The sequence below is a fragment of the Nyctereutes procyonoides genome, unplaced genomic scaffold (genome assembly GCF_905146905.1).
Source record: "Nyctereutes procyonoides isolate TBG_1078 unplaced genomic scaffold, NYPRO_anot_genome, whole genome shotgun sequence".
NCBI classification, from domain to species: domain Eukaryota; kingdom Metazoa; phylum Chordata; class Mammalia; order Carnivora; family Canidae; genus Nyctereutes; species Nyctereutes procyonoides.
In genome coordinates, this window is record NW_026575052.1 from 36,270,162 (window position 1) to 36,283,042 (window position 12,881).

At 38.9% G+C, this 12,881-nt stretch overlaps 1 pseudogene; it reads right to left on the reverse strand.

Moving 5' to 3' along the window:
* Positions 1-9,168, reverse strand: part of LOC129514090 (stAR-related lipid transfer protein 4-like) — a 31,341-nt pseudogene extending 22,173 nt beyond the window's left edge.
* Between the last annotated feature and the right edge of the window lie 3,713 nt (positions 9,169-12,881).

Genomic DNA, 12,881 nt, shown 5'->3' on the forward strand with positions numbered 1-12,881 from the left:
AGTCTAAAACATTATAGAATTTAGTACAGGTTTATTTCAGATCTTCATTCCTCAATTTGTTTCAAAGCTAGCTCATCTTTTCTCCTCCCTCAGTCCTAACTAGGCCTGTACCTATGGCTAAAGTCAATTTCTTTTTAGACAGTTATAGTAGGATCTCTTTTCACATATTAACCATCTTTCCTTTCTCTCTTCACTTAGTATTCTAGCCCTCTATGAGTTTTCAGCCCCATCCACAACCAGCAAAGCCTAGAAGGCTGAGAGCTTTTTCCTCACATGATGAGCATCAATCCAAGGATTGTCTACCACTCACTTTCATGCAGAGCCACAGCAACACTGATGCTCTTGCACACCCTTTCAAGACTAGGGAACAGAGATGTAGTGCTCATTCCTCTATATTCTTCTCAGACTTTCCTTACCATGGACTCTTCAAGCCCCCTTCTGGCACAGGCTACTTCAAACTTAGCATTAGTTTCTAAGTTCATTGCTCGTCCAATATTCAGGGAACATATATTAACCAACCTCTTTTCCTTAAGCAAGTAACATGTTTTTATTGTCTCCAAAGGCTCTCCTAAAAACCCTTTCAACACATTCTCCTTTCACAATGCCAAAAAAGTTGGCCTTAGGTTCTGCAACCCACAAGTACAGCCATGTGGAAAAGTGTTCATCTCTCCTTCTTAGGGATATATTCATCCTTTAAAGCCCTGCTCACTACTTCAGGGATGAAAAATACTCCATCTCCCACTGCACAAGTAGAAAAGGAAGTAGATCTTCCTTGAAGATCACAAAATCAGTTTTACTCTTTTCTAAATCTTGTTCAGGATTTCCAATGAGGAAATATGGATGGGGCTAACTGATGAGTATATTATACAATAAGGGGGAGGTCAGCCTTCTCTGACTACTAGAAACTCAATTGGGGGGGCGGGTAGTTCCTTTACCTCATACATGGGAAAGGGTAGAAATTATAGTCTATTCTTGAGGATACCACCCTTGGGGATTGCCACCAGGAGGCTTTGTACTTATACTCTGTCCCTACTAAAGGATCACTATAATTATATACATGGGCTGCTATCTGAACTCATCCTGAGCTGAGGGCTCTCAGCCTCATAGTTCTCTGGGTACATAATTTAAATAAGCTTAGTCTTGGTTTTACAGATTCTATTTTTCAAAGATATCCCAACAGCATCTCCCAACAATATATTACTTATGACGGAGCTTTGATACTTCTCTGATTGAGAGGTGGAGTCTATGGCCTCTGGCCTTAAATCTTGTGACTAAGAAACTAAATATTGTGGCAGATGTGACTCTTGCAACTTCTAACATTCAGTAATAAAAGGCTATGTACTTTCCACCTTGTTTGTTGGGATACTTGCCATGTAAGAAGTCTGACTCCCCTAAGTCTGCCATGTTGTGAGGAAACCATGTTACATGATGAGACCACATAGCGGTATTCCAGTCAGAGGCTTCCAGAGGGTATCCTAGTTAGCAGTCCTCCCGTCCTAAGTGGAAGACATGCAAATAAATGAATTTTGGGGTTATTTTCACCTCTAGCAATTGAGTCATTACCCCCATCCTTTAAGTATTCCCAACCAAGAATCCAGATATCATGGAGCAAAGAAAAGCTATCCCTACTGTGCTCTTTCTGAATTCCTGACCTACAGAATCTGTGAGCAAATTAGTTTTTTATGCCACTATTTCTAAGATAACTTGTTATGCAGCAATAATAAATGCTATATCTAGGGTTCTAAAAATGAGTCTATCTTCTCAGTTGCTTAGGTTATTTATATGTTTAAGGTTAAAAATAAAAACCAACTTTCTCTAAACCTAATTAGTTTAATGTTTTTTTGTAATGACTTCTGGACCATCAATATAGATAGAGCAGACAACAGAATTTTAAAATTCCCAAGTCCTATTATTTATGCCTCCAGGGAGATATAGTCAGTCACATTGGTAGGAAAAGCAGACCAACTTAATCTGTGTAATTCAGGTATTAAGATTTCTACCTTTCCACTTATTTTAGTGTAACTTTTTAGTAATGAAGGAGTTCCACTTTTTCCTGGGTATAGCTACCCAGTAAGGAGACTATATCCAATTAGGATGAACAAATATTATGCATTGATTTTAACTAATAAGAAACTCAGGTGACATGTCAGAGGCATTCTTCATCTTACTTCATGATATTAATCATGAAAATATCATGGAAATAATGAGGCCATATTCACCATGGCTATTTGTTTCTCTAGACCTTACTATATTCTTCCTGGGCTCCCAAGCTGTTTATTCATGTCAAACTACATAAATGTACTTATTTATGTACATGTAAGGCCTTCCTTAACTTTTCCAGTTCCTATTTTTAGGCTACAATTAGCTACAATCTCTTTATTCTAAATGGTCTTTGTAGAGATTAGAGAGAGCAAAGTTAGCATCATGTAGACACACACTGAGCTTCTGGGGTTCAAAAACTTGAAGTAAAGCTCTGACAATAATAACTAATGCTTACTATCCCTCTGTCAATACATTGAAATTTTATTACTACATTTTATCAGTGGTTAAAAATTATAGAAATTCCACTTTCATAAAAGAGAGTGAACAGTTAGTGTATAGTGAACAGTTTGACCATCTTGAAGAACTATTCAGGACTTGGCTAGAGTTTTTAGGGAGAATGTGTTAGAGTCTTCTAATCCTCCCAATTTTTATAGCGGCAGATGTCACCACTATTTTTGGTGACACCTTGTTCCAACAAGCTGGTCTATAGGTATGAAACAATATTTTACCTTCAAAGTCAATATCTAAACCACATGCACCAGACTGTCTTTAATTTGAATAATGGGATGTTATACCCAAAAAAGGTAATCTAAAAAGTCCCTTTAATTTTCTAAAGTGCCGAGTACTCATATAACAATTTAATTTACATAAGCCCTAAAAGTACCTATACAATTTAAGACCTAAAGTACCTCCACAATTTAATAGGTTTTGGGAAGGTTGGTGAACTGGACTAGTAACATACTGATTGCAGATTTACCAGACTTAAATATTGAGTAAACAGATTTGGTGTGAGGATTTATACTATGGGATCAGAATTGTATCTCAAGCTGAGAAAATGGTACTTACCCTACCATCTAAAGAGAGTCAATAGCATATCCTTAGTAATGAGAGTGTCATATAGCAAGAGCTAAGAAAGTTTTGGGAAAGAGGGATGGTTCACATGTTTAAAAAGACAATGACAAGAAAAAGTACTGCCAGGTCTAGCAATTAGGAAGAGTTTGGACAAAATGGTAGGAAATGATGCCAAGATGCAATGGGTTGAAAAATTACAAAGAAATTAAACCAATTAGTGTAGAATACTCTTCAAGAATATTCAAGATAGAAGGACAAGCAGCTGGATGGGAGCTCCAATTAGATGCTCTGATAGGAAACTAAGAAAGAAAAATGGAAAATACTCAAAATGAAAGGAAAGGTTGGAGATGATGAAAGACAATGAGGTAAATTAAAGTCACTCAACTGGCTCAAAGAATATCCAATTAGTTGATAAATCAAAGAAGTGATTTGTTCAGTTTTGTAGAAGAAATTCTATTAACTAGTCAGTTAAAGGGTCCAGGTGAACTTTGAATTTCCACTTTTGAGCTCCTATGTTTAGCTTATGGTCATTCTACCCATATTTTAAGACATCATTGGCTGACTATAAAGCTTTTTTAAATTAATATATTTCTTCTTTTAAAATGTTTATTTATTTGAGAGAAAGGGAGTGGGAACATGGGGATGGCAGAGGGAGAGGGAGAGAGAAAATCTCAAGCAGACTCTCCACTGAGCATGGAGCCAGATGGGGGCTCCATTCCAAGGCCCTGAAATGGTGACCTGAGCCGAAATCAAGAGTCAGATGGTTAACCAACTGAGCCACCCAGGAGCCCCCATAATTAATATATTTCATAACGTATTTTGTAATGAGCTATTAGAGAATGTAATATGATTGCAGCTATACTCATAATACTGAATTAAAGATTTTTAAAAGCATATCAATTTCTGTGGTACAAAACAGGCCTTAACATTTTTATGCGTAATGAAGATATCAAAAATGTGGAATTCCTCTAAAAATTACCAAGAAAGTGTTAGAAGATGAAGTCTCATATAAATGCTAATAATTCATTTTTTCACATATCAGACACTTTCAGAGTTAACCTTATTTGGCCATAATTTATAGCAAAATAATAAACTTTCAAAAAGACTTTAGCATTTTACATTTCTAAAAGATTATAATTATCCCTATGTCCTCGGAGGCTTACAATTTGATGGCACACCACTTCTAATAAATAGACCAGTTCTGCAATTCTAATATAATCCTATCACATCTTATTATTAGATGATCATTAACACTTAAACTCAATGATTTATTCCTGCCCTCTGTTAATATATGCTGTCATTCCTTGTAAAAGGGATTAAAGGAAACAGAGAATGTGTTCTCCCTGGGGAGAGAGATGTAGTTTATGATAAAGTGGCAAATAAACCTCATTAATAGCTCCTCTGCAGTGTCCTTATTATGATCCAAACCTTTAACCTATGCAAGGAAACAAACAAACAACAACCCCTGCCCCTAAACACACACACAAAATAACAAAAAAATAAAACAAAACTGCCAGGACATAATGAGTCCAAGCACAAACCATTCAGAAAGAGAATCCATTTGAACAGTATCCATGTTCAGATGACTTAAAACACCACAGGTAAGTTTCTATACCTAATTCACATCTACTTTATATTTGAGATACCTGTGGAATAGTCTATTTGGCCAAATACTGAACAGAATGCTGCATGTCTCACAAGACAAGGTGCCTGGGAACAATGTGATGATTGCTATTTTGGTTCTTCCTGTGTACGCATTTGATATCCTGGTGATTGGGGCTTTTACAGCTGCTCATGTTTTGGACTCCCAGACTAGGAATTCACTCCACATTACCTCAAAGCCAAGAATATTCTCCTGAAAAGGAAATCAGAAAAACTAAAGTAAAAGACCAAGCTCCTTTGCCTCAGTGAAGGTGGGTGATTAGGGGAAAGAAAAAGCCTATGAAGTCAACTAGAAAACCCTACTGGAGAAATCCCCTCAAACTTCTCTTTTCTTCAGTTTTCTTTCAAGATGTGACAACTACTCTTAAGATAGCAGAGAGCAATGGGCTCATAAATTATTGTTGAGTCACTTCAATATTTGGCTAAATAATAATTTCCCCTGATGGCTGAAACCAGACAGGATGTTCTAGTATTCATGGTTCTTGGCTATGAGGCTTATATCTCATTTGGGATCAAATGAACAGACTCCTCATTCTCTAAAGCAAGCTGGATTTAAAAAAAAAAAAAAGATACAGCCATCAGAATACTCAAGAGAAAACATAAAAGTATAAGACCCTGCAAAAAGGAAGAAAACTTATCAAATTAATTTTTCAAAGGCTCCTAAATGCAAGTATTGGGAAACCTCCTCCTGGTGCAATTAATGAAGTCTCTGCACTTAAAATGGACCAAAAGAAAATTTAGAATCTTCATTATAATTAAAAAGAGCTCCACACCAAAGGCATGGGGTAGAACAAAGTCGAACACTTACAAAAGAATTAAGGTAATAAACCTAAAAATCTCAAGACGATCAAGTCAGAGACCATTCTCTCAGCTAGAGCTAAAGTTTTCACTATTTCCTCAGGAAGGAGAAAGTAAAATGCTAATCTCAAAACCCTAGTCTATAACATTTTAGTTGTCACATCTATGCAGTAAATTGTATCATGTTCCAAGTCTATAACTTGTGTTCACTCATTTGCAATGAAATGTTGCAAATTTTTTTATTGTTCACACAAAGCCCTTCCAGAAGAAGGCTGAATCATGATGAGGCCCTTGTGTGCCGTGATAGGGCTTGTGCTCAGGATGGCCAGGTCATGCAAGCCTCGTACAACAGAAGAGCGCCTCAACAATTATTTCTGAATAAGAGAACTGTAACACCCAATTTTATTCATTCTTTGCAAAGCATTCACTGAGCACTTACAATGTGCACTGTCTTCTGAGAAATACGAAATGACAATTTGTGGGCAGGTACAGAGAAGGCTGCAAAGGCATATGAATAAATGCCAAGTGAATGATAGATCAAAATTTCCCAATTCCCCCAGTGTTTTTTTAATGGCACTCGGCCACACATCTCTTACAAACATTTCTACTCTGTTGTAATACGTTACTTGGGAGAAGAGACTGGAACATTCAGATTTTGTATCCCCATGGTATTATAAATATAGTGTCCCCTTTGGAGTATGTTTTTGGAATGAATGAATGAATTCAGAGGACAGAAATTAACTTTCAGTTCACGTGATCTGTAAAGACTTCAAGATAAAGGAAACTCAGCCACAGAGTTTATGGTAGAGAGAAATCACAGTAGAAGATAATTTAGAGGAAAATGCCTCTAGCCTGGATAACATAAGCCAAGAGCTTTCCAATCTGTCTCCTACTTCAGAGCTTTCCTCCCCAATGACCTCCTCCTCGATCAGCCTGCAATACGTAACACCTTCAAGAAAATAAGCAAGTGTAAAACAAGTGGAGATGACTTTTATATTAATTCAACTTTTGCAGACATATTCAGTTCATGGGAGGAAAAAAAAATAAAGTTTTGATTTGAATTTTCCAGGTAAATTCTAGCTGTCAACATAGCTGTATTTGTTGAAGAATTCCTGTTCCCTAAGGACAATTTGTTTACTATATGCTGTGGAGTGAATCGTGTCCCCTTAAAGATCCGGATGTTGAAGTTCTAAACCCTAGGACGTCAGACTTTATATTTGAAGATACAGTTAACTTTAAAGAGGTAACGAAATTGAAATTAGCTCGTTAGGGTGGGCCCTACCCAATACCCCCAGTGTCCTTAAAAGAAGAGGAACTTGGGACACAGACTGGTGTGGAGGGAAAATGATGAGAAGGCATAAGAGAAGCCAAAGAGAAAGACCTGGAACAGAAGGAACCAATCCTGCCAATGCCTTAATCTAGATTCCAGCCTCCAGGACTGTGAGAAAATAAATTTCAGTCGTTTTAAATCACCGGCACTGTCCAGCAAAATAGTATACTTCATTCATTCTAGGTGGTTGGAAAAGTCTGCCCGTCTTTGGCACTCAGATTAACTGACTAGAGGAGGCCGAGGGGCTCCAATTCTTGGATGGTGTTATTATGTGCAAACCAGTGGCCCTGGGGATAAATGGCCCCTGGGGCTGACCCCCAGCTCCTGCACAGAATGTAAAAGCATCCCAGTCACTGCACTACCTCAAAGAAAGAAGGAAATAATTCTATAACAAGACAATGACCTCTAGTGGAAGCTGTGCAAAATTACAGAGATCCCAGTAAGTCTCAGGCCTTAGAGAGAGAACAGATTTAAACATTAGAAAGAGTGACCTTGGAGGAATTTCCAAGGGACATTACTGTCATTCGCAACCACCTTAGTAAGTCCAACCTGAAAGCAAGTGTAGAAGAACAGAAAATAGGAAAACATGCAAATCATGTTAAAGTCTCCGCAGAGGAGGGGAAGGTAGGCAAGAGGGAGAGGCACAGGAGTGTCTCCACACTCAGATCCTGCGAAGGGTTTCCAGCTCCTCATTATTCAGCACTAGCGAGCTCTGGGGGGACCTTAGTAGAAGCCCTACCCAGAGCTGCTGAGTGAGAACCTAAATGTCAGGAAGGTTCCCCAGGTGATCTATAAACATATTAAAACTTGAGAGGCCCTGTAGTCTTGCTCATTCAGAAGACAGCTGTTTTTGTGCTGTTTTTTGGATTTTCTGTAGTAATTCCAAGTAGTGAAAGGCAACTCAACATAAAGCAGCCACCACGCATGACATAGTTCTAGGTGCTAAGTTCCTAAGTTCATTTTTCTGCACTCATGTACACGTGGCACAACTTCTCATAAAACATACTGGTTAAAAACAAATGTTCAATTACCACCTTTTTTCCTTTTCAACTTTTAAAACTCCACTAATGACAGCTTTGAAACTCTCTGATTTCCAGGGGTTTCCTTGAAAATGCCAACCCTTCTAGCCCTCCTATTAATCATCATGCCGCTGTCAGGGAAACAGGGAGTTTGAATTTTAACTCTTCTTAATGAATATATTTCACGTACCAAAATTATCTCGGCAATTTGCTTGGCAGCTTTAGAAGCCATTACCAAATTGCATTCAAGTGCATTTCATCTGTTTCCTAAACTGACTGTAGTTTTTCTTCACAAATGATTCTCAAGCATGGTACAAAGGACAGATATTTTGGTTCATCAGGAAAGATAGTTTACCTTGGAAATGCTCCTCAAAACCAGAGTATATTAATTTGTTCCAGTGGTGCTTGAGTGACTGCTTAATAACCAGCTTCCAAAAACAGCAACAAAAGTTGAAGCCCCAATTTGTAGCATTTGCCAACTGCCATAGTGTAAATATCCCATCTTGAACAATTCCAAGATACCAACATGATCAGAGTTGGCAAGAAATGTACACAACTGCCTCATGGCAGTGCAAACAGGGACCACTCTTTATTTCTAAAATACTACCAAATACCCCCATTTCCCAAGCTGTTTCCTTATTAGCTTCAAAATACATGTCAGTGTGAAATGTGCAGTGTGCGACTGTACAATCTTAATACACACCAAAACAACTACCAGGTTTGGGTTTATTAATGATGAGATTAATGTTTTTCAAATAACAGTAAGATGGTTATATATCGTAAAAATGTAATGCTACTTTGTACGAAACTTTCAGGGGCAAAGATGGAAAACCTATTCAAAAAGATTACCCTTGGGGCACTTGGGTAGCTCAGTTGATTAAATGTCTGTCTATTGATTTCAGATCAGGTCATGATCTCAAGGTCGTGAGACCAAGCCCCATGTTTAGTTCTACCCTGTACATGGAACCTGCTTAAGATTCTCTGTTCCTCTCCCTCTGCCCCTTCTCCCCTTCTCTGTTAAAAAAAAAAATTAAAAAGCATACCCTTCCCACAATTATCTGTAAGGAGCATCCAATGGGGAAGGCCAACTCTACGTTTGGTGTCTTTACAACAACTATAAGGTAGCCTCCGTAGTTACGGCAACCCACCTACAACCATTCATTACCAATTTACTTGTTTGTCGGCAAGTCGGCCTTGGCCTTTCAATCTTAGCCAGTCATTTCCCTGGCAGTTCCTGTGCTCCATCTTTAATCTCTCCATTTCACACCAGAAAAAAATTTTCTAAATTTTTATTAATTTCCCAAAGACCTTGACCCACCTCACAAATTAATTCATTGAGTTCTCAGCATCAATGCCACAATACAGTGTGATGCCACCGTTAGGAGTTTAATTGTATTTCCCCCAAAGATGCTGAGGTCCTAACTCTCCATACATGTTAATGTGACCTTGTTTGGGAACACAGTCTTTGCATATGATCAAGTGAAAAGGAGATAATCAGGATGGGTCCTAATGCAATAAGGTAGGTGTCCCTGGGAAAAGAGAAAATTTGGACAGAGACAGACATGCCTGGAGAGAAGACAATGGAAAGAGACCTAGGGAGAAGATGGCCATCTACAAGCCAAGGACAGAGGCCTAGAATACATCTTTCCTAAAAGGGAACCAACCCTGCCAACCCCTTGATTTCACACTTTCTGGACTCCAGAACGGTGAGACAATAAATTCCTATTGTTTAAGCCACCAGTCTGTGGTACTTTGTTGTGGAATCCCGAGCAAATGAATACGGTCACCATCAGGAAGTATGGCCCAAGTAATTTTTTTTTTTACTCATACCAAACTTAGAGAATTAGCTATTATGCTTTTATTTTTGCAAAAGTTGACCAGACTCTGAATTATTTTGATAATAATGTCACTGTAGATATTTGCACCCTGAGATGCTTTCATAGAAGGAAGAAAAGAGTATAGATACAGCTGTCATCATACACAAGCCTGCCTCTATCAGTAAGAGGGTGAAGCACACAGAAACATCATTTGTCACAGTGTCATAGAAGAAAACGTGTTGAGAAATCCTAAAATATTGATACAAAACTATTATTAATTGCTACTACATTTACTAACCCCTGCTGAAGGGGACCCAAATGTGTACATAAAGAGAACTCACCTTAACCTGCTCCTCTAAGGGAGAAATCTCTGAGACTCAAGGCAGGTTGGTGTGGAAGACGTGCTGGGGAAGAAAGACCTCCCTAGCACCCTTCAAGTGGACTCCACAGTCAGCCATCAACTCCATCTACGTTAATGGTGGGCTCTGAAAATGAGTTTCTAAGCCCAGAGGCACAAAAAAACAGAAACATAACCGCTGAAACTATGCTCAAAATTCTCATTTATTGAATCATAACATTTTAAGAGCCTGGAGGGACCTCAGAGGCTCATATTTTATAAGAAAGAAGTGAAACCTAGAGGTACTTTGTCAAAGTTGCAATTAGTGGGAAAACTCAAGTTTGTTTCCAGGTTTCTTACCTTCTCACTCCAACCGGCAGAAATGGACTTTAGGAACTTGATTGTGTCTCCTGGTTACCTGAAGAACTTTTTATAAAGATGCAAGTTTCCAGGACCCAGCCTTAAGAATTCTGATTCAAAAAAAAAAAAAAAAAAAAAAGAATTCTGATTCAAATCTCAAGTTTGGCTCAGGGATGATTTGTAAACTCTGGGAGAGATTTGGCCAGGTAGCAAGGTTTGGAACCACTGTGGAAACAATTCTGCCCAGAGACCTATTACCTTTGATCTGCTTCTAATTCCACTTGGGACCCAACCCTGTGTGATGATTATCACGTCTTCTCTCATCCTGAGAAAGATGCTAAGAGTTCTGTGGACCTGCTTATAAAGCCCAGCACACTCACACTGAGCCACGTACTGGAGAAGCTGCTTCCCCCAACTCCTGGGCACATTCTACGTACACAGAATACCTTAGAGCTGAATAGGAAAAACAAACCCAAAATTATTTAAAACAACAATGAGAATTCATTCCATACTCTTTGGCTTCTATCCTTTCACATGCCTGATTATAATCTAACAGATAGCCATATGCCCATCCACCCCAGGGGAGATGATTTATGTCGGGAAAGTTGTAATAAGCACAGGTTTCATTTATTTTCAATGACTGCTGTGCCTCCTAGGAGGAGAAGAGTTGATTTAAAAACAAAACAAAACAAAACAAAAAATTAATAAAACTATGGCATGCTGAATCACAATTACTTATAAAATAGGATAGTTCACACTGGGATCCAGGGTTTCCTGGGGGATGCAGAGACTGAGGTGAACACCAGAGAAAGCTGAACTCAGGACTCTGGAGCCAGAAGCAACGTGGTGCTGGTGGTAGTGAGGGTAGGGGGTGTAAACTACAAGCTGTGTGACTACGGTGAGATGCCATCTAATGTTTGAACACATCCTGAACTTCCTCATTCTCACATGTGAAGATCCCATGCACCACATCAGTAAAGGGAGACCGAAACTCTAAAATTTAAGAGGGATGGTCATACTGGGGATTCCACCCTTGGAACATGGCTCAGATAGTCAGTCTTTGTCTTCTTCGTCCCCACTCTACCTCCTTAGGAGAGACTCTTATCAACTCTGAACTATTTCAGGAGCCCCTAACTGCTTTCATGCTTCTAGATGCATTGAAACTCATGCCCTCATAGCAATATCCTTCCCATTCAAGATCTTCATTCCCAATATGTGCAGCTTCCACCCCCACACTGATCCCCAAGCTTCTGGGAAATGAGAACTACCTCCTTTGGGCATCTCTCTGAAGATTCCTGTTCTAAGAATATAGGTTCAGGCTGACCTCCTATAGCCTATAAAGTCTGTAATACCACCAGGGTTTCTTAGCCAAATTGGAGGACCAAAGGAAGATATGGAATAGCCTTATTTTGAAAACTTCCTAATTGGTCTGCCTCTCTTGAGAAACCATAATTCTTTGCAAGCAGAATATAGGGATCTTTTGGAATTTGTACTTCAGAGTCTAGAGTTGGCCTTTTGTCTTTGTTTTCAGCCTTAAAACATGAGACTAGCTCATGAGACTGTAACAGTGTGATTAGTACTAAATTCAACTTCAGATTCCTTCAAGTCTCTTCAGAAACTGAGCCTCTACAAGGACAAGAAAATCACCATCAACCATTTGTCCAGCACTTTATAGTTTGCAAAACACTTTGCCCAAAGAGACACTATTCAGCTCCCAATAGAAAGGCCTGCTGGGCGAGTGGAGACTTTGACCTTTGGAGCATTCTGAATCAAAATTGTCCCACTTTTTCAATAATGAAATAGATATACTACATTTTTATATTGACATTCCATCTAACTTTGGTTTTTCTGAGTCTCCACCAAAATACTTCCATAATGAGCAAAGCATCTTCTGGCGGAGAGACATGCTGCATAATCACCTCGTGAATATGAACCTGTGGCATTTTAGGTTTAGGTCATGCATTGAGGTTTAGGTCAAGCATTCACTCACTCAGTCTTTCAGTATCACAGGAGAAGAGGGATAAACCTTCCAGCATTCTGGTACGGGCTCCTCAAGAAGTGACTCAGAGATTTAGAAGCTTAACTGCAAGACATCAGAGAAATTCAAGTCACTGATCTTTCTTTTAGGGATATCTATCTACAGAGCCTAGAGGCACAGACACACCTGTCACTTGTCTTAGGAGATCACAGAAAGCTTCCAGACACTTGCCATGTGGGGAAACTCTTCCTCATGCTTGTGGTTTAAGAAAGCCCATGGTGGCTAGGCAAGAACTGAGATTTTCCAGCTATCTTGGGGCCACGATGGCCATTTTAGGAGCACAAAGCCCTCAATTCCCTGGTTTTCAAGAACCTCCATAAAGGAAGAAGAAAGAATTAGAGAACTCTCCTCTCACTGACTTTACCTATTTTCTACCTCTAGTTACCCCTGCATGGACAAATATACA